The 20063-nt window shown below is 42.4% G+C and overlaps 1 protein-coding gene across 2 annotated transcripts in view; it reads right to left on the reverse strand.

Moving 5' to 3' along the window:
* The window catches only part of SLCO4A1 (solute carrier organic anion transporter family member 4A1), a 48276-nt gene extending 28453 nt beyond the window's left edge, over positions 1 to 19823 (reverse strand). The window contains exons 1-3 of one of the 2 annotated variants that reach the window (XM_034787176.1): positions 19580 to 19823; positions 18400 to 18517; positions 9348 to 9468 (exon numbers count right to left, since the gene is read on the reverse strand). The gene's annotated coding sequence lies outside the window, so the exon portion shown is untranslated. The remainder of the gene's footprint in view (positions 1 to 9347; positions 9469 to 18399; positions 18518 to 19579) is intronic. The other variant, XM_034787174.1, reaches the window with a different exon arrangement.
* Between the last annotated feature and the right edge of the window lie 240 nt (positions 19824 to 20063).

A 20063-nucleotide genomic window follows, 5' to 3' on the forward strand; every position in this document is an offset into this window, starting at 1 on the left:
CTATTTCACTGCTGATCATTTGGGGCTTGATCCTGCAAGCTGCTAGGCACTGTGGCCCCCAATCCTGTCTTCGGTAGTTCAAGAACTCACACGGTTAAATTTAAGTGCTTTTGGATCACAGCAGAAAGTGCCTAGCAACTTTCTGTACTGAGCTCTTTACCAGGAATGTCCAGCTACTGTGGGACTGAGTGTGGAGTGTGGATTTGTGACCAGAATAGAGAACAATCATTCTTTTTGTCTTCTCAGTGGAACTCCTGTCAGCAGGCTGCTAATCTAAGAATGTATTCACATTTCATGAGTCATTTTCACCAAGATAAAATTTGTACTCTTCATGAACTGTCAGTTCTAAATCCTCCGGGCTACTGCTAGCACGTGCTAACACAGAAACTTTGAAATATAAGTGCAGTGCCTAATTTAAAAAAAAGTATCATCATAAAACGGTAATGTCATAAATATAAAGCGATCTGTGATTTTTTTTTTTTTACCCAGTGGCCTTAGTACTGCCATCACCCTTCATTTATTTTCACTTCTTTTAATATAGAACAGGAAGCAATACATAAAAATGCATCAACGTTCTATCTACATTAAAGTAAAAACATGGCTACTGCTTTGAGAGAATCTAGGCTATACGCTAGAAAATATATTCAGATGACCGTCTATACTATGCACCAGTTTCTTTACTGAAGTTTATTTTAGCATGAAGCCATACAAAAAATCAGTCTCTCAGAGTGTATCATTTTTGTGAGCTCATTTTTCTGGTATTCTCATTACACTTGCTCCTAATAATCTAAAGATAATAAACTCTTAAACTATGGATGTGTGTCGTGGTATACAAACCCCCCACCCCGGGCAAGCAGGGGTTAAAGAACTGCTCTGGGCTCAGCCAGCCCCACCTGCTACACCTGTAGGAAATGCTCCAAATGGGGAAGAGTTAAAGGCAGCGGAGCAGCTCAATTGGGGGCAGACCAGAGAAGAGAGCAGACCTGCACCCTGTAGCTCCAGCAGCAGAGAGCTGAGGGCAAGACAGAATCTCTCCACACAACAACTGCCCAAAGGTCCCTCCCGGAGGAAAGGGAGGCCCTGCTGCTAAGACAGCTTGAGAGGGAAGCATTTCCCTCTGCCTCTCATAGGCACTCCGAGTTTTGTTCATTCCCCTCTATTTTGTTTCAATGACCCCAGCAGGGGAAAGCCCTAGGACACAGCTGGCCCAGGAGGGTGGGTAGGCCATACCGCTGAAGGAGGAAGTTGCAGTTGCTGCACGAGAGCGGTAGAGAGCTACACACAGCCGCCTGAAGCTGCCTTGTGGTTTGTGGACACCCTTCACTCCGCCTAAATGCAGATGACAACTGTGGGACCATTGCGGGGGGTGGGTGGGGGTGGGGCATAGCCCTCAAAGAGCTTTGGGTTGGAGCCTAGTGGCATGGGAGGGCCTCGGGCTCCCTTACCAACAACCCCCCTGCAAGTCATGGGCCTACACCCTGACCACTAGGCAATGCTACCCTACTGACCCACCCCTGAGAGAGGACCGTCACAGGATGTTTTATCTGATTTTTTTCCCACACAGAGAAACGTCATTCTTTAAACTGTCAGCACTAACTGCCTTTGTAGTCATATCCTGACTGACTCAATTTGCACCTACGTGCTGCATGAAGGAAAACCGTACTGCTTGAATAGAATGTCCAGCAAACCAATTTTTACCTAGGGAAGTAATTTTAAAAATAGGGCTATTAAGTAGGAGCAGTTCGCTTCCATAGGGAAGTGCACCTCCTTCAGAGGACAGAATACAGCCTTTAGAAAAGAGAGCTTGATTTAACTACATACAATTCCTAATTGTCACTGTTTATAGGCACCACACAAGTATCGCTTTTCACTGATCTCGATTTTTAATGACTCAGCTGATCATTTCCAGATTATTTTAAATACTTCCAGATTGCTTTGCATACTGATTACACTATCCGTAAACTATACATTTACCCATCTTTCAGAAAGATCACAGCCAAACTATGCTTGTAAACTTTCTTTCTTGTAAACTTACTTTCTGTACAGCCAGGCCTGAATGGTCAATTTAGCAAAAGCACCAAAGCCACAAAAGTATTTGGCTTGCATTTGATTATGAGATTAATAAAAGATCCTCCCACGCCCCTCCAAAAAATATTTGGCATTATATCAATAGTGAAAATGGCAAAGGTTTTCATTGGATTAGCATTGAATATAGCACAAGTCACAGGACCAATTAAAAATACTCTGGAACTCAGTTGCAGACCTCAGTTAGACGAATGTAATGAGTTAGCTGATAATCGGCATCTGACATAATCCTCTTTGCTGAAGCATGCCCAACAATAGTTAACCTTCCTTTTTACTCTGTGGCGGTTGGACTTTTATAGGGTCCTACTGTAGCAAATGACATTCTTTCACAATTTATGCTTTCCCATTGGTGAAAGTGGCTTACGCTATGTGGGTAGATGCTGAGGTATTGTGTTACACCATAGTGTCGTAAGGAATATTTGCTCAGTAATTGAATAAAAACCAAGCCCCTTTTTCATGAGTGAGGAAGGCTTACTGATTCTGACCGTCCATCCATGACTCCCTGGTCCCATGGCTTCCTAGCAGCACCCATGACTCCAAATCATTTTCTTTTAGGTTAGATTGGGGAAAACAGAGCCAGGTGGCTGAGCTACTTGGTGGGTCAGACCAGGCCTTATAGCAACAGCAAAGCCTATCCCTGGGGGAATAATGGCCTGTGGATCAACCAACCTGCAAAACCACTTACTTCCCCCTGCAGGCCTGCCCTTGCCTGGCTGTCAATTCACCTTCATGACAGCATGCTGAGAGCTGATCTCTGTAGCAACCCCTCCTGTATGGGTTCTGCACATCCGTAACCTCTCCCCCTCACCTGTTCTCCCGCAGGTAGTAAAACTGTAGTTGTATTTGCTCCTGTGTGAGATAGACATCTCCATTGCTGCAGGCTCCAAATGTATTAGTCAACATATGTCTGAGCGGGAAATACGATGCATAGAGCAAACATTCAATGAGTATGTATAGCCCCAAAATATGGTTAATTAGAGTAATAGGTACTGTACTGGTTTCAGTGCTTCTCATACAGTGTATGAGTGATAGTCATTGTGTCCTGTTCTCTTATGCATGGTGTCCTGAACCAGTTAAAACAACTGATGATACGATATGGTGCCCAACCTAAATCCTAAACCCAAACACCTCAGACTTTAGGAAAGTTCAGATCTTGACCCAAATTTTGCATCTCAGGCCCATCCATCACTCAAGAACAGGCCAAATTCTTCTGGCCCCATCTGGTTAATTTATCTTAGTAACATGTATTAAATTTTTCATGGATTACTTGGGTTATGAGGATTATCCATATTATTTCTGTCACAGATAATAAACTCCATATGGATAAAGTGTAATCCACTCATTGGTTTATGAACGGCAAAGCCTCCCAAGGAGTGTCACAAATCCACATGATGCTTCTGGGAACTGGCTTTTGCACTGAGAGTGCTGATTTAGCTAAAAGATGGGGAAAAAAGAACATGTACAATATACTGACTATGTTGGGATCCTTCCCTGGTACGTGTGACACTGTAAATAATTTCACTATCCTAAAATGGTTAAGGGCCTGAGATCTTTTACTTCGTAATCAGTCCGGGAAACAGTGAGTAAGAGCTGGCCTCAAGAAAATATAGTCCATTTAATAACTGCAAGCTAATAGTATATTTCAGATAACCTCCTTCCTCCCTCCCAGTTTGACAAAGGCTCACTGTGGTTCATTGGGGCTGTGCAAGTGTGATGAAGGGCAAAATTTGGCCCTCTGTATGAATGTAATTTACTCCATTCCAAGGCCAGACAGGATGATCACAATTGTCCCATCTTCTGCTTCATATTGTGAGGTCCCTTCCTCCCTCATTAGTTGCACTGGAGTCTATAGCACCACTTGAGGAGCAGGGACTACTCAATGAGTGTAAGACTAGTAGGATCTGATCTTAAATGATCACTTTAGCAAGGCTCCATAATAAAATAAAATATTATTAATAAATAAAGCTTAGCACTTACAGAGCACTTTGCACTTCTTCAATGCATTTTGCAATCATTAACACCATTCATGTAATAATACTATTTTCTTGTACTACTTTCATGTAATAATGCTGTTTTGATGGGTTTCAATTAGTTACTTGAACACACGTTGAAGATGAATCAACCCAGATTTTCAGAGTGTATTTATTTATTTCAGTTTATCCATGCAACTATCCAAGTGCCTGTGCATGGATCTAGGTGTCTTAGACAGACTCTAACAACACACCGTTTCAATTCAAGGAAGAGATTTAACAGCATAACTTTCATTCTGGCAGAGAAAACATTACTCAAAAATAAAGTTTGGCCTTCAGTATTATAATACCCAAGCTTCTCCCATTAATACCATTCCTCTTTTAATGCCTTTCTCCCCAAAAATTTGAGCAAATATATGGAAAAGTGTGTGCTCAATTGTTGTGCTCACCATCCTGTACAGTAATGGTGCTCAAATGTGGCCAGTTGGATGTTAAGTGAGTGTACTGCAAGATAATTGCCCATGCAAAATTAGGCACTCCAGTGCACATGGACTTTTGTGCACATGCATTTCTGAAAAAGAGCTAAGTATTATTGTTTTCAAGCAGTTCGGTTCTTTAATCATATCTAAATAAGTTCACTGGTCAGAATAAAATTGCAGCATAAACCCTTTCAAAATCAGCTTTTCCAAACTGTTGTCACAGTGTAACTGTGAATAAAGCCAACCACTATATCTCTCACTTCTGTACCCTTTCTATACATTCATTAACCAAAGTAGAAACCTGACTCCAAAAACTATATGCCAACCACTTTAAAAAAAAAACATGGATTAGCAGAAAATAGATAAATCTCTCTCTCTCTCTCTTGCTCTGAAAGTACGCATCTATTCAGTAGACACTCTAGCATTGTTTACATTTTTTAAAAAATTCAACATTAGTAAAATGAAATATCATTACCAGGCATCTTTGCAGATCATCTACAAACATCAGTTTAATCCAGATAGCTACCTTAGCAACAACTGATAAAGAACTTCAGTCTTCTTCAAATTCTTTGTGAATAGGACTTTTTTGTACAAGTAACAATTTATTAGCCATCTCCTGTAGGGCCCAATCCTGGAGTAAGATCAGGCCCCTGAATGCTGTGGTTTGACAAGCCTGGCTCATTAAATTGCATTAGTGGCTTAGGCAAAAGTGATTACCTTTTTTGTCCATACAGTGGGCATACTAGTTCCATGCACAGGGACTCACCTGATGGAAGCAGAATATTGGGATAAAGTCTATTGATTTTTTATTTTTGCTGGATACTTAATGTTCTGTGTCTTTAACAAGACTCAGATAAAAGCAAACTTACAAATAGTCATTCCCACTAGGTTACATATTTTCAAATCTTTAACCTCCATTGCTTTCCTCCAGGGCAGCAAAGTTTCACACTGATAAGAAATGATTAAATTCCAGTGTCTATCTTGGAATCCACTTTCCCTTTTAAAAAAGAAAGATAACAACACTGGAGAGAAAAGGTCAGAAATACGTTCACCATGAAAGCATTCAGCAAATTCGTTCGCTTTATTCATTGTTCAAAAATACATGGCCAGACGTTTCTATGACTTCCACTGGTTTTATACTATCTTGCTACTGTTGCATTGACTTCAGTGGAGTGACTCATTTATGTGGGTGTCACTGAATTAAGCCCAATGGGTTCTATCAATTACAATTATTGCTAGCTCAGAAGAAAACTAATTGCAAGACGGTCCAAGATTTTTTTTTTTTTTTTGTATAAATTTCTTTTAAATGTGGGATCTAATCAAAAGTTAAATTACCGGCTGGGGTCAGCGACTTTAAATCCACTGATATAAAATTAATTAAGCCATGCATCAAAAGAGAAGGCTGGAGATGGCAGGGATCCAGGTCCTTCTTGAATCCAAGATTATCCAGGAACAGCTCATTAGTGATCTTTAGAAACACTGATATTTTCAGGATGTGTAAACTGGACACAAATTAGGACTATAAGTGGAACTGGACATTGTGTCAAGGTCTGCCAATATTTTTCTAGAATGTACAGGGAGACTTTGGCAAATCAGTAAAGTGCTTGAAACCAATATGGCTTATTGTTAAAGGCGGCCTAGTCAGCAAGCTGTAAAGTGGCCATGTAGCAAACTCAGCTTGACCAAGGCAGGAGGGGAGGGAGTTTTGGCTGCCACAGAAAGGGCAGCTTGACCCCGCGTCCTTCCTGATAAGAATTGTGTTGAAGTTGCTGATGCATTTTAGAAGAGCAGGATGTGCACCAGGAATGTCTATTGGAGTCTCAAGGCTGCAAACTCTGGAAAAACCCACACCTGGTTAATCAATAATCAGAAGGAGCCTCTTGCTTGACCATTGGAACTGCTTGCTTAACAAGTTTTCTTTAAGGGACATGTCATTCTATTACTAATGTATAAATAAGTGGGGAAAGCTTGAGATAGTGGGACTCGTCTGTGGACTCTTCAGGACTGGTCTCTCCCTCTGGATGCATCTTGTATTCCCCACCGGAAGACGGGCAGCCACTGTGCCACTCGAGAGTCACACTCAGCTTCGGTAATTATCAAGGGTTGGGAGTGTGTTACTAACCTGTTGCGGACGTGTGTAAGTGCTTGAGACTAAATAAAGTTTAGCTTTAAGTGAAAGCACTCTTGTGTTGTCCTGTTTGTGCCAGCCATCTATTGGTCGGATGGCCCTGTCTCCCCTGATTTATTTCCTGACACCACCTCGCCCAGAGTAAAAGTTACCAAGCGCTTTGCGTTGCACGAACCCCGGGTAACAATAGCTGACAGCAGAATCATGTTCTGTCTTCTTCCTTTACATTAATTTTCCCCTTCTATTGTTATTATTTGCTCCTGTGGTCCTCAGTACATGCAAAGCCAGGATTTATGTACTTTGGGACCTCCACAGTTTCCTCCAAGTTTCAGCCACTGGCTGCCTGGGAAACGTGGTCAGCATTCAACCCTTCATCACTTTCTTGAACTCCCACTTCTTGGGCTGTCACCAGCTGCACAAGCTCCCTCCCAGCATTGTCTAGAATGTGCCCCGTTTGGAAGATGGAGGAGACAATCTTAGCAGCAGGGAGGCCCTAGTTTTGAAACTCTTATGTGGGCAAAGCGCCCATTGTCTTTAATTGATGATCATACATAGCACACTGATAGTGGCTTTTCATCTGTAGATTTCAACATGCTTTAGAAAGGTGGGGAAGCATTATTGCCCCATTTTACAGAGAAGGAAACCAAGGCATGGAGAGGTTCAGTGTCCTGCTCAAAGTCACATGGCAAGACAGTGGCTGAGCCAGGGATGGAACCCAATCCCCATTCCTGTAACAGACTCTGTGTGGATGGACTTCTGTGCCCGGGTGAAACGTCAGTGGAGGTCTGCTCACATCCAGTCCATTGCAAGATCAGGGACCAAGTCTCTTGGCTCTCAAGCTGGAGTCCACTGCCTCTGCATGTTTGCCTCACAGGAGCAATAATCATGTATAATTATACACATGGATTTATTAGTAGCTATGGAACTACTGACCACAGTGTGGGAAATTTGCCCCGTGCATAAAAGTCCTATGCTAAGTCATATTTAATTGTTCTAAGTAGGGTGAATTTCACCCAATATCCACAGAAAGCCACAGCAGATGATTAAAGCATTTTAGGTACTAGATTATGTATAATAAATAATAGAAATATCCCATCTCCTAGAACTGGAAGGGACCTTGAAAGGTCATTGAGTCCAGCCCCCTACCTTCACTAGCAGGACCAAGTACTGATTTTGCCCTAGATCCCCAAATAGCCCCCTCAAGGATTGAACTCACAACCCTGGGTTTAGCAGGCCAATGCTCAAACCACTGAGCTATCCTTCCCCCCAAAAATTCCAAGATGGCTGGAAGTTAAAGTTAACAAAGTTCAACCAAGAAATAAGATGGACATTTTTAGCAGAAAGGACAATTAACCTTTGGAACAGACTACCAAGGGCTGTGATGAACTCTCCATTGCTGAGAGTTTTTAAATCAAGACTAGATGACTTTCTAAAAGAGATACTCTAGTTCAACCACAAGTTGTTGGGCTAGACTCCGGAATCACTGCATGAAAGCCTACGGCCTGAGTTATGTTAATCAGATGATCGGATTGCAGGGTTCTTCAGGTGTATCTCACTTTCAAACAGCGCCGGAAGGGTGTGATCTTTACATGCCATGCAGTGGAGCCAGGTACACAAGGAGTGGCTGTCCAGCTGAAATAGTCGTGCTTTGCTTAAATCAGTTCCTTAAAATTATTTTAACACTGTTTTTACTGTAAGTACACTGCTTTCCAAACAATGTGCAGAAAGGAAACAGTTTCTTCTTTCATCACTCTCTTCTTGACTCTCCCCAAAAGCAAACTAAATATAAGCTTTATGATTCTTCCTCTTACATGAAATACTATGTCAGCTTTTGGCTAATTTGAACACTGCGGTCTTGCTGCACAGCACCACATTATTACATTAACCAGAATTCTGCATCCTGAAAACCCCCCTACATATTGCATAATTGTCTTATTCCCTAGGCTTTTGAGAGGATCCGAACCTCTGGTGTATTCCAGCCTCCGAATGCAAATATCAAATCCCCAGGTTGCATTCACAGCTGCAGCAATTGCACAAGGACACTAGGAACTCCAGCCTGCCGAGCTAGGGGTGAGAGTTGTGACAGAGTAGCACTGAGTCAGCAATAGGGACTACTGAGCATGACATTTGGGAGGTCACAATACCATAGGGTGAAGTAGAGTAAAGAGAGGAGTGGGATGACAAGAACAGTGTGGCCAATACATATCATGAGACACTGAACAGCGGGTCAGGAATGGGCGCTTTTTGGTCAGTGACTGGCCTCAGGACTGCCTCAGCTGTAGGCTTCTACAGTGACTCTGGACTGGAAGCAGGAGACATTGGAAATCCCAAGTGTGGTCTCTATGCATTCATTGGGTTGCACATAGGCACTCTGACTTGGCCGTACCCTGTCTTCATTTCCCTGCATGCCCCTTTTCTCCCTCTGCTAGCTGCCCTTTCTTAACAGATGGTCGTCTGAGTCTAAATTAATAAAAATCAGACCATCGATTTTGTAGCAGAACTCCCGTTTGATTTCAAAGAAGAGAGCAGACAGCACATTATGATGCTGTGTTGTTAAACCTTTCCAAGAAATTAAAATTCACATAAACCAGTGACCGTATGCAAACACAGATCCATGATTTAAACAAACAAACAAACAATAAACTTTATTCCAGGGGCTAGAACGCTGGCTTAAAAGATACAAACCCAGATAGCTTGTAAACCTCCCTGCTTCTCAGAGGGCATTTTCAAGTCACGGAGCCATTGATCAGATCTATGATTCGTTCCCATGGCCAGCCAGCAAATTGCTGCCAAATGGTATTTCTTCCTGAGATAGAGGAAGAAACGAGTGTATAATATTCTCATTGTCAAAGCGAAACATCTGCTGGAATTCGGAGTGGTTTGTTGTCCGTGTGTGGTAGTGAGAAAGCCTGTAGTTCATAGTCTCCACTCTCTCTCACACATGGGAAATTATAGTATTACATAGCAGCTGTTGGAGGATACGTTTACTTGGAAATCTGCCTTTAAAGGATTCTTGCCTTCCATGAAACAATCGTGTGATTTTCATTTATGATTCAAGAAAATTTTATTGTTGTCCACAAAGGGCCAGTCTGTATCTTGCCAGCCCCCTTAGCCTTTAGAGTGTTAAAGGAGATGAATACAATGGAAGAAATTCTGCCCTCAATTATGAACATGGATGGGTGTAACAGAGGGCAAAATTTGATCTACTCTCCTTCTCCCTAACAAACTATGGGTCTGATTCTGCCACCCTTACTCACCCTGAGTAGGATTTATTCACACAAGAAGTCCAGTCAAGGTCAATGCAACTTCTCACAGTAAGTAAATAATACTCAAGGAAGAAAGAATCTGGCCCCCTATGTGATGGAGTGTGAGAAAAACTTGCACTTAAAAAACTGCATTGTTTAAAAAAATAATTAAGGCAGAGATATTCAAAGCTGCCTAGTGAACACAGTTGCCTAATATACATTCATTGTCATTCTGATTTTTTAGGTAGCTTTGAAAATCTCCTCCTAAAATACTTCTTTCAATGTTTTCCCTTGGGTTTTAGGGACAAAAAGTCCAACCAAATGGGTCACACCCTGATCTTGGTTACCCTAATGTCAAAGGAGTTATTCTGGATCAACACTGGTGTAAATGGAATCAGAATCTGGGTTCAAGGAGCCAGATCCTCATTCCAGAGTAAATCTACTTCAGCAGCGCAAAGAGGCCTTACGCTGCCTTCGGGAGGCTGCTAGGGATTCCCTTGTTATAGGGGAATCCCCTGGTAGCATAAAGGGCCATGGCACCCACTCCACCCTCATTCATCTAGGGGATGTATTGCAGTGCTAGGCATGGGAAGAATCCACTATGCGTTAGCAATTCTGGGCCAGCAGAATGACCCCTCTGGGGCCATTCCAGCAACCCTGCACCTGCTCTAACTTGCACCAGGAATCAGGGTTGAGTCCATGGTCTCTATGTGGCCCCCCAAATGGAAGAAATTTTAAAACAACAATATTTAGAATATCTTAATGTTTTAAATTTGGACTTGAGGTAGTTTTCTGGGAAGGGTATATGTAGGAACAGAAAAGTAAGCACTTTTGGGAACCCCTATATTTCTTTATCAGGTGCTACGCTCATTAATCAGACCTCTATAGTTTGTATTTATTTTTCTATATCCTTGACAGCTAGCAAAATAAAAGTCCTATCTCATTGCCACAGTGTGTCCAGAGAGATGTATTTCACAAATGTGAAATTGTATCTCTGGAAACATAGAAAAATATTTTTGCTAGGAATTTCTTCAGACAGACCATAACAAATCCTTATGTATCTCCTTTGAAAAAAGAAAATAGGGTCTTGTTTTCTCAACATGTACAATTACCTCCTACCTCCTTTAAAATCAATTAAAAAAACCCTCGAGTGTTAGAAGTTCCCATTTCTGCTTAGACCTGTTATCATTCAGAAGAAACTGTATTCAGTTCCCTCAATTTGCCATTCTGCAAGTTTGCATGGTAAAAAGTTGTTCAAGCCACATATAAAATATACATTATATTTTAAAATTAGGGGCCAAGTCATCCCTGGGATAGCTCTATGTAAATCAGTGGCATTACACAAAGGATGGAATTGGCCTAATGTGTTTAATTACAATGGGAATTTCAAAGACTAGTCTAGATGCTTGCCATCTTACTGAAAAGTAAAACACAATCAAATTAGAATAAAAGGATGTTTTGCACTTATATTGCGCTCCAACTACGGATCACAATAGTTTTTAAACTTCATTAAACCCCTAAGAGACGGCTAAATATAATGACATTACTTTTTGACACCAGCAACATGGAAATCTTGTGAAAAAGGTTAGCTAGCCTCTGTCCAAACAGAGGTTTAACATCAGAAAAACTCTTCTGTGTAAATATTAAACATTTTGCTTAAACAGTCTACCTACTTACCTCTCTCTTAGGTATTTCCAATGCAATGGCCACTGAGGAACTAAGGGCATAGTGCAAACCCCATTGAAGTCGATTACAGACTTTCCATGGACTTCAGCGGTCTTTGAATCAGTTCTTATGTCAAATCAGTAATAATATAATATATGGAGATATACCTATTTCATAGAGCTGGAAGGGACCCTGAAAAGTCATCAAGTCCAGCCCCCTATCTTCACTAGCAGGACCAAGAACTGATTTTGCCCCAAATCCCTAAGTGGGTCCCTCAAGGATTGAACCTACAACCCTGGGTTTAGCAGGCCAATGCTAAAACCACTGAGCTATCCCTCCCCCCTTACAATGCCTATCATGATCGCCAAAGCAGGATGGACATGTTTGGTTGGGCGCTGTAATGGGATGGAATCTTTGACTCCTAGTAGGTCATTGTTTCATATGGTGATGAATATGGTAATGACTGAATATCATGGCTAGCTAATAGCTCTTCAGTGGCCTGCATGAAAGAGTTGGGGACGGGGGGTTGCTCCATCTAATTTATAATGGACAGATGTCCACATCTAGAAACCATCATAACAATGGGTCTGATCCAATATCCTTCTGTGGACACTAATGGGCATTGGATTAGGCCCAATATGGTAGCTGAGGTACATTGGCAGATCAGTGTATGGAGCTTTGAACTGTCATTGCTTTTGCACATCTCACTCTGAAGATAAAGGACTTAAGACCCAGAACCTCACAGACATTTATGTGCCTAATTCCCTTTGAAATCAATGGAAGTTAGGAGCCTAAATATCTCTGAGGATCCGATACTAAGATTCTGATGCTGTCACTCCAGCATCTTTCACGGGCTCTAAATTCACTAAGGCCAGAATGGAGCTATGACAATTTATGTCACCTGAGCATTTGGCTCTAAATTGCCTTAATAACAACAAGAATAACAATAAACAGGAAAGAGAAAGTGGTTCAAAGATATTAAAGGAGCACACGACTGGCCTGGTCCTACTACCACTGGAAGGACATGATCTTACATACGGTAAAGGCTGCAGAGGCATCAGGCTATGAAGGGAGAGACAGCATTAAAAGGGGAACCTTTCCTTTGATATCAGACTCTATTTGGCTAACCACCAAGCCTGCAACAAACTAAATACAAGCATTGTGATTCTTCAGATTAGAATTAATACAGTGTCAGCTCTTCGCTAAATATTTGCATAGCAGGATCTCACTACGCATTACTATATTCTTATATTAACCAGAATTCTGCATGATGGAAAAACTCTCTCATTGCATAATAATCTTACTCCACACCTCACTGACAGGAAGATGGCGTAGTGGTTAAGGAACAAACTGGAAAAGTCAATGTTCTATTAATGCTACCCCAGTGTGTTCTGTTCATGCTACTGATACAGAATTCAAAGACAACGCCCAAATACTCAGTTTGTATGCCTAGAGTAACTGTGTCTGCACAGTAGAGACTCACTCCCGCAGGGTTTGGAGGAAGTCTTGTGAGAGAGCGAGAGGTTGCTGAGCATGGGGCTTTGTTACTCATAATCAGGGTGGATAAAAATCAATGATTTTAAAAAAAAATCAAAACAATCGGTTTTTTTTTATTTAAATCGGACTTTTTTTTATAAAATGCTTTTTGAAGAAAAAACCTATCTAAAGATACATTATAGCTCAAAGATATCTCATCATGGAGTAGGGATTACAAATTCTAATTCTATAGTATGAGACAATATATTCATGTAATGTTTAAGAAAAGTTTTGTAAATGAGTTCCAATAGTTCATGGATTAGGGACCCAATGTTATGGGGTTCCAGGGACTTCTGTATAGATTATTTAGGTTAATCTTTCTATCTACCCAATGGGACTCAGTGCTAAGTCTAGAAGACACCATCAGAGATGCTTAATTTTGCAGTTCTCAAACTGTGGATTTGTGTCTCCAGAGACAACATGCTTGTTAACAGCAAAAATGTTTTAAAATAAATAAATGATATATAGAGGTGAGAAATAACAGACCTCAACCCTATTGTCCCTCTTCAAATTTGTGTACACAGAGTCAATCCCTTACCTATCTCTAAAAGTGCAAAGTTTCAAAAAGTTCAATGAATAGAAGATTGATGGGGACGAAATAGATCTGGACAAGGAGAAGAAGTCTGGAGAGAAATGTGAGAAGGGTGGGACAGGCAGTAGAAACAGAAGTGAAACTATTTGAGCAGCATATTCCAGAAGTCTTGAGGTCTTTCTGAGTGTAGCCTTCATTGATTTGAGACCTACCATACCATTCTCTCACTAGAAGGGAAAACCTATAATGGCAGCAGGCCATAAACGAGACCCAGTTTGGGTCTCATCTATCTCATCTATCTCTGAGTTGTGAAGAATATGTACACATCTACCCCGATATAACGCTGTCCTCGGGAGCCAAAAAATCTTACCGCGTTATAGGTGAAACCGCGTTATATCGAACTTGCTTTGATCTGCCGGAGTCCCCCCCACCCCGGCCCCCACCTCCCCGGAGCGGCTGCTTTACCGCGTTATAGCCGAATTCGTGTTATATCGGGTCGCATTATATCGGGGTAGAGGTGTATTAAGGTTATAACAACCAACAAGAATGCACTTTTATGGAGAAATCCATGATTAAATCGAGTGATCACCACCACGTATTGGCTTGACAAGAAGAGTATGATCAGCTGAGATCATTTTAAAGCGCTATGGCTATGCCATCCACTCCACCCTCATTCATCTAGGGGATGTGTTGGGGTGGATTAGGCATGGGAAGAGTGCCCTGTGTTCTAGCAATCATTCTGATTGATTGATGGTGCTGCGGTAGTGCCTAGCGGCCCCAACTACAAGCCAGTGACCCATCATGCTAGCTGATGTACACACACATAATAAAAAGACAGAGCTTGCCTTGGTGTGTTTGCAATCTAAGACCACGCAGCACTGAGTGGTTGGATGCTAATTTCTTTGCACCCTGGGGTGCTTTTCCATCAGTGACTGACCCCCACACTGTCTCTGCTAAATGCAGCTCTGAGGCAGTAGCAACTACTCCTGGCTGGCAGTAGGAGAGATTGAAAATCTTAGTTGCTATGCGTGGAAACTGAACTTACGGGATTGCACTCTCCCTCTTTTCCAAGGTCACCCTATGGGCCAGATTCTCTTCTGGTGTAAATCACTGTAGCTCTAGTGACAAAGAAGCTTCTTTATGTTACACCAGCTGAAGATCTGGCTTTCCATCTAAACCTTCCCTCCCCAGCATGCCCACTCCCCCCCACCCCAGTCACCAGCTCTCATTTCAGAGCACACGCAGGTGTCAACTCGGGTTGCTAAGCCCATTGTCCCACACTACATGGAAGCCACTCAGCACTTCTGAGGGCTGAGTCCTAACGTTTTGGCTTTGCACTTCTTTCAGCAGTTCTCAGCAGCCTGCGGGACCGAGCCCTGGGTATACGTATACATTCACTGCATGCAGCCCAGCACCATGTTTTGCCAAAACCCCAGACACATTCTTCCATTCCCATTATTGCTGATTACCAAGATATATGCAGTATATATACAGGGCTCACTTGTATCCCTTTCTACTCGAGTGATTCTGCACAATAAAGGGTGTTTTTTTTAACATAAATTCATGTCCAACACGGCAATGTATACACCAGGAAACAAGACATGAAAAAAGCTGAGGATCATGTTGGGATATCCCCATGCCTGGGTGAAAATGAACAATCTGTCCAAAGGTGATAATAGCAATGCTAACCTACCTCACTGGAAGTAATGTGGAGCTCACTTTGCTAATGCTAAATGCCATTGAGATCTCAGGAATGCAAAATATGATATGAACATAATTATGATTAATAATATCCCAACAAATAGACTAGCCTTGCAAAGTATATTTGGAAACATGGTTTGGCAGCTGCTGTACTATGATCACTGCTTATCACACTGAAATACCTTTCCCCACCTGTGGTCTCTCATCTTATACCTAGATTGGAAGTTCTTTGGAGTAGGGACCATCTTTTCTTCTGGTGTTTGTACAGCCCCTAGCACAATGACATACTGATTCCCCTAAGCAAAAAGACAACAATACACATCATAATTGATGTGGGTCAAAAATATCAAATGACAAAATTTTAGTGAAAATAGAGCCTTATTTTGAAAATCCAGTGAGGTTTTTTTGTGGAAAATTATCAACATTTTTCTTTTTTCTTGTGAAAAACATCATGCTTTTTTAATTTTGTTTTCCATTTTTAAAATAAAAAATGTGATTGAAATGCATTTAATTTTGTTTTCAGTAACTTACAAAGAACTGAGAAAAATTTCAAGAATGTTTTCGATAAAAATGGAGGAGGGGATTTCGATTTGCGAAACATTCTGAAAACATTGGAAAATAGTTAAAACAAAAACAACTTCAAATTTTTGATTTTTTTTCATGAGAAAAGGTTTTTCTTGCATGACCAGCCCTAATAACAACAGATTTTATCCCTTTCCATTGGGAAAATTATAAAGGCTGAGGCCGGGAACTCTATGGGATTCAGCTCAGGGAGTTCACAGTCAATTATATACTTGAAGAGAAAGGTATTGGGTGAAATGAAAGGGCAGGAGTTGTGGCCTCCACTTCCAATGGATTCTGAGTTCCAAGACAGAGGAACACAGAGCAGAGTGTAATGGTGTGTCTGTATGAAAGGCTGGCCCCAATTTTCCCCTGGCAGTGTAGTTTTTTTGTGTCAATCGCAACTGTAGAGGGGCCAAGAAGGAATTAAAGCCAATGAAACAGCACTAATTTTCAATCCGGTATCTACTCAGATTTCTGTGGGATCAGCCAGGGATGTCACTGCATAAAGCAGTTGGTTCACTATTCCACTCCCTCCTTCCTCCAGCAGCTCTAAAATCCCATCAAGCTACGTCCCTGCATGCCCCTTCAGGAGTCTACACGCTCCCAAGAAGGGATGGTGCCGTGAAGTTTTATATTTATGCCCACCAGGACAGCCACTGGATTGGCATCCCCTCCGCCCATGGAAGAAAAGTAAATAATCCAATTCACGCTCATTATAAAAATGGTGCTGTGCTCTAACTGACAAAGTACAACAAGGGGAAAAAAAGATAATAATAATAATAAAAGAACAATAGTAACACATTTTATTCTCTATTTAACTATACTTATTGTTTACTTAAAATTTGGAACATTTCAATGGTACCTTGTGATACCATTGCATTGATAAAAATATTGCTTACAAAAATCACAGAAAACATCATGGAAATTGAAAAATTTCAAGATTTTTGACCAATTCTTTTTGTCAGAAATTTTTTGAAAAAAAAAAGAAGCCATTTTTCAAGTTAAAAAATGTTATGCAAAAAAGTCAACCAGCTATATGAAAAGTATTTATTATTATTATTATTACAATAAGATAAAAAGCCTTCATTATTGCATTAGAGTATTTCTACTTTCTAGGAGATCATATCATCTGATGAATACCAAGCTCAAAGCATGACAACGTTTCGGTATGACATGCATTGTGCCTGATTTGCCTGCTACTGTATCAGCCCACATATGAGGTAGTAAAATGTTCTGTGCTGCTCAAAATGGTGTGAGTTGAAAGGTGACCTCTAGTGAGTCATTAGCTTCCACATATTACTTGACAATCCGCAATAATGTTAAAGGAAATAGAGAAAAGGGTGCGTAACATTTGAATGTGGTTTGGGTGACCTATCATAGATCTGAAAGTTTCCAAGTGGGGCAGTGATCATTCATGTTCTGGATTTTTTGCTTATGCCACAGGATTAAATTTAGGGCCGGATGCTGCTCTCACTTACACCAGTGTTAATCTGGAACTGAACTAAGGTCTGGTCTACACTTAAAGATTAGATCGACCTAGCTACCTCACTCAGGGCTGTGAAAAATTTCACTCCCTGTGCAACATGGTTAAGTTGACCTAGCCCCCCACTGTAGATGCACCTATGTTGATGGAAGAATTCTTTCATCAGCCTAGCTACCACCTCTCTGAGAGGTAGATTAACTACATCCGTGGAGTATCAGAGGGGTAGCCGTGTTAGTCTGGATCTGTAAAAAGCGACAAAGAGTCCGGTGGCATCTTATAGACTAACAGATGTATCGGAGCATGAGCTTTCATGGGTAGATGCATCTCATCCGTCTGACGAAGTGGGTATTCACCCATGAAAGCTTATGCTCCAATACGTCTGTTAGTCTATAAGGTGCCACAGGACTCTTTGTCGCTTTTTACATCTATGGAAAAACCCCTTCCGTCGAGACAGGACACATCTACACTGCAGCACGACAGCAGCTTAGCCGCAGTGCCGTAGGTGTGCCACTATGGTGTAGACATACCCGGATTTACTCCGGTGTAAGTGAAATCAGGATCTGCCCCTTTATGGGCAAGATTTTAATGTATCTGGGTTAACTCCATTGGGCTCCACACAATTACGCCTAACGTACGCTGGTCTAAGCAAGAGCAGGATCTGGTCCTCTATGGGAAGTGTTTCAGTTTAATTTGATCATTAACTCAAGGGGGGGAGGGGATGGGCGGGAACTGCAGAGTAGTAGAAAAAAAGACTCATTTCCTGATGGAGGCACAGGCAGGCGATTGCCTTGTGGCAACAGCAGGTGCATGACCGAGAATAACCCGACAGACACTCCTCGCTGAGTGCTGGAGCACAGGCAAGTCTCCCTCCCTTGCCTCAATTAAATAAGCCATTAGGCCCCTCCATCGCCAGCCCCTCCTCCTCCATCCTCTTGTCTCCTGGAAAAACTGCTCTGAAGCCCCAGCCCTCCCCAGGGCCCAGGGCCGGGTCTGGGCAGCGTGTACACTTACCACATGGATGGGCTGTAGGAGGAACAATGCTGCACGCTACAGAAGCAGGCAGTTTTCAAAGCATGTGGCTGCAGTGCTGCGTCTCCCACGCACCCTCACCCAGCTTCAGTGAAGGTTTCTGAGGAGAGGTGAATTTCAAACCATAAGGTCACCCAGCTTAACATTAATTCAGCTCAAATATCACCGTCCCGCATCTTTGCCCCCCAAGCGGAACACAAAACTGACCCATCAGCATGCAGGCCAGTGGCAAACTGAAAAGAAGCAAAGCTTAAAAGACCAACATATGCCTATCGGCATATACCCACAACCAATGATCAGAAATTATAACAAAATACTGCTGCTGGTGGGGGGGGGGGTTCCCCGCTGTCTCTTTCATAACATCTCCTCCTCCTCCCCTGAGGTCTCAGCCCATTCCATGTGCTTTGTGCTCCCTCCCAGACACATGCAAAATTGAGCTATTTAGTGACCAAAACAAAAATCAATAAACACCAAACAAGCCAGGATTTTGCCCAAATTGTGTGGCCGAATCATGCTGCCATAAAAACAGGGAGGGAGGTAGCGTGACATCAAGTGCTCATTCATTTGGTTTTTTACTACAACTTTGTCAGCCGCCCCAGTTCCCTAGCCACGTTAATACATTATTTATATCTACATCATTTAAACGGGGTGCCCAGGCTGTGCCGATGGCTGTCTGTCTGTCTGTAACCCCAGAGCTAAGTGCTATATGGCCTTACTATGCTGTGAAGTAACTGCTGCGCATAACCTGACAATGAGAACACACAGTTCCCATTCATTCTGCACTGACGCACTTGGTCAGCCATTGAAAGCAGAATAAATATAAACTCATCAATGCTTAGTCCATACCTCTCCCCAGCCTGTATTTCCTGCCAGCCCTTAGCTGCCATCCTACTTCCCTAAGGCTGCCCACCTGGACCATTCACCGCCCTCAGGGAACAGATGCTTAGAGCCCTGAGTTTTGCAATAAACCTCAGCACAAAAGGGACCTAGATGAAAACAGGGAAGTATAATCTGGATCCCTATAATCATCATTCCATAGTCACTATATAGATAATTTATTACCTTACAATCTATTACACTGCCTCTCTGCATTATTCTATACACACAGTACTGGATACCCCATTCTCCCCACCTCCCCACCCAGCCAGCCATCCACATGTACCTCCTCCTGGCCTCTGGCAGCTGCTCTCTCCCTCTGTGCACGAGTTTCTATTTCTCCCTCCCTCCTTCCCCATTCAGTACCATCTGGAGTCCCGGCTGCTAGAAATGATTGATGACGAGCCAAACCAATCCAGGCGGATTTAAGGTGGTGGCGTTATCCCAGCTGGACCAATAGAAGCGCATCTCCAGCGCAGGGGTGACTTTAAAACCGAAAGTAGCAGCGAGAGAAAGAGAGAGGAAAGTCGAGCCAAGCCTCCAGGGGTGGGGGCTAGGCTGGGGGCTTGTGACTGCCTGGGAGAGCCCTGCAGTAAGGTGGGTGAGCAGGGGTGAGGTGGGGTCACCCTGGGGAGAGGAGGATGGGGAAGGGAAGAAGAAAAGGGAGAAGGAAGAGAGGATGGGGAAAGGGAAGAGAAAGTTGGTGAAGGGAGGGAAGGGGGACAGGAGGAAAAGGAAGAGAGGAGAGGCGGATTGGGGGCAAGGGAAAG

This window comes from Trachemys scripta, chromosome 12 (assembly GCF_013100865.1).
Source record: "Trachemys scripta elegans isolate TJP31775 chromosome 12, CAS_Tse_1.0, whole genome shotgun sequence".
Classification (NCBI taxonomy): Eukaryota; Metazoa; Chordata; order Testudines; family Emydidae; genus Trachemys; species Trachemys scripta.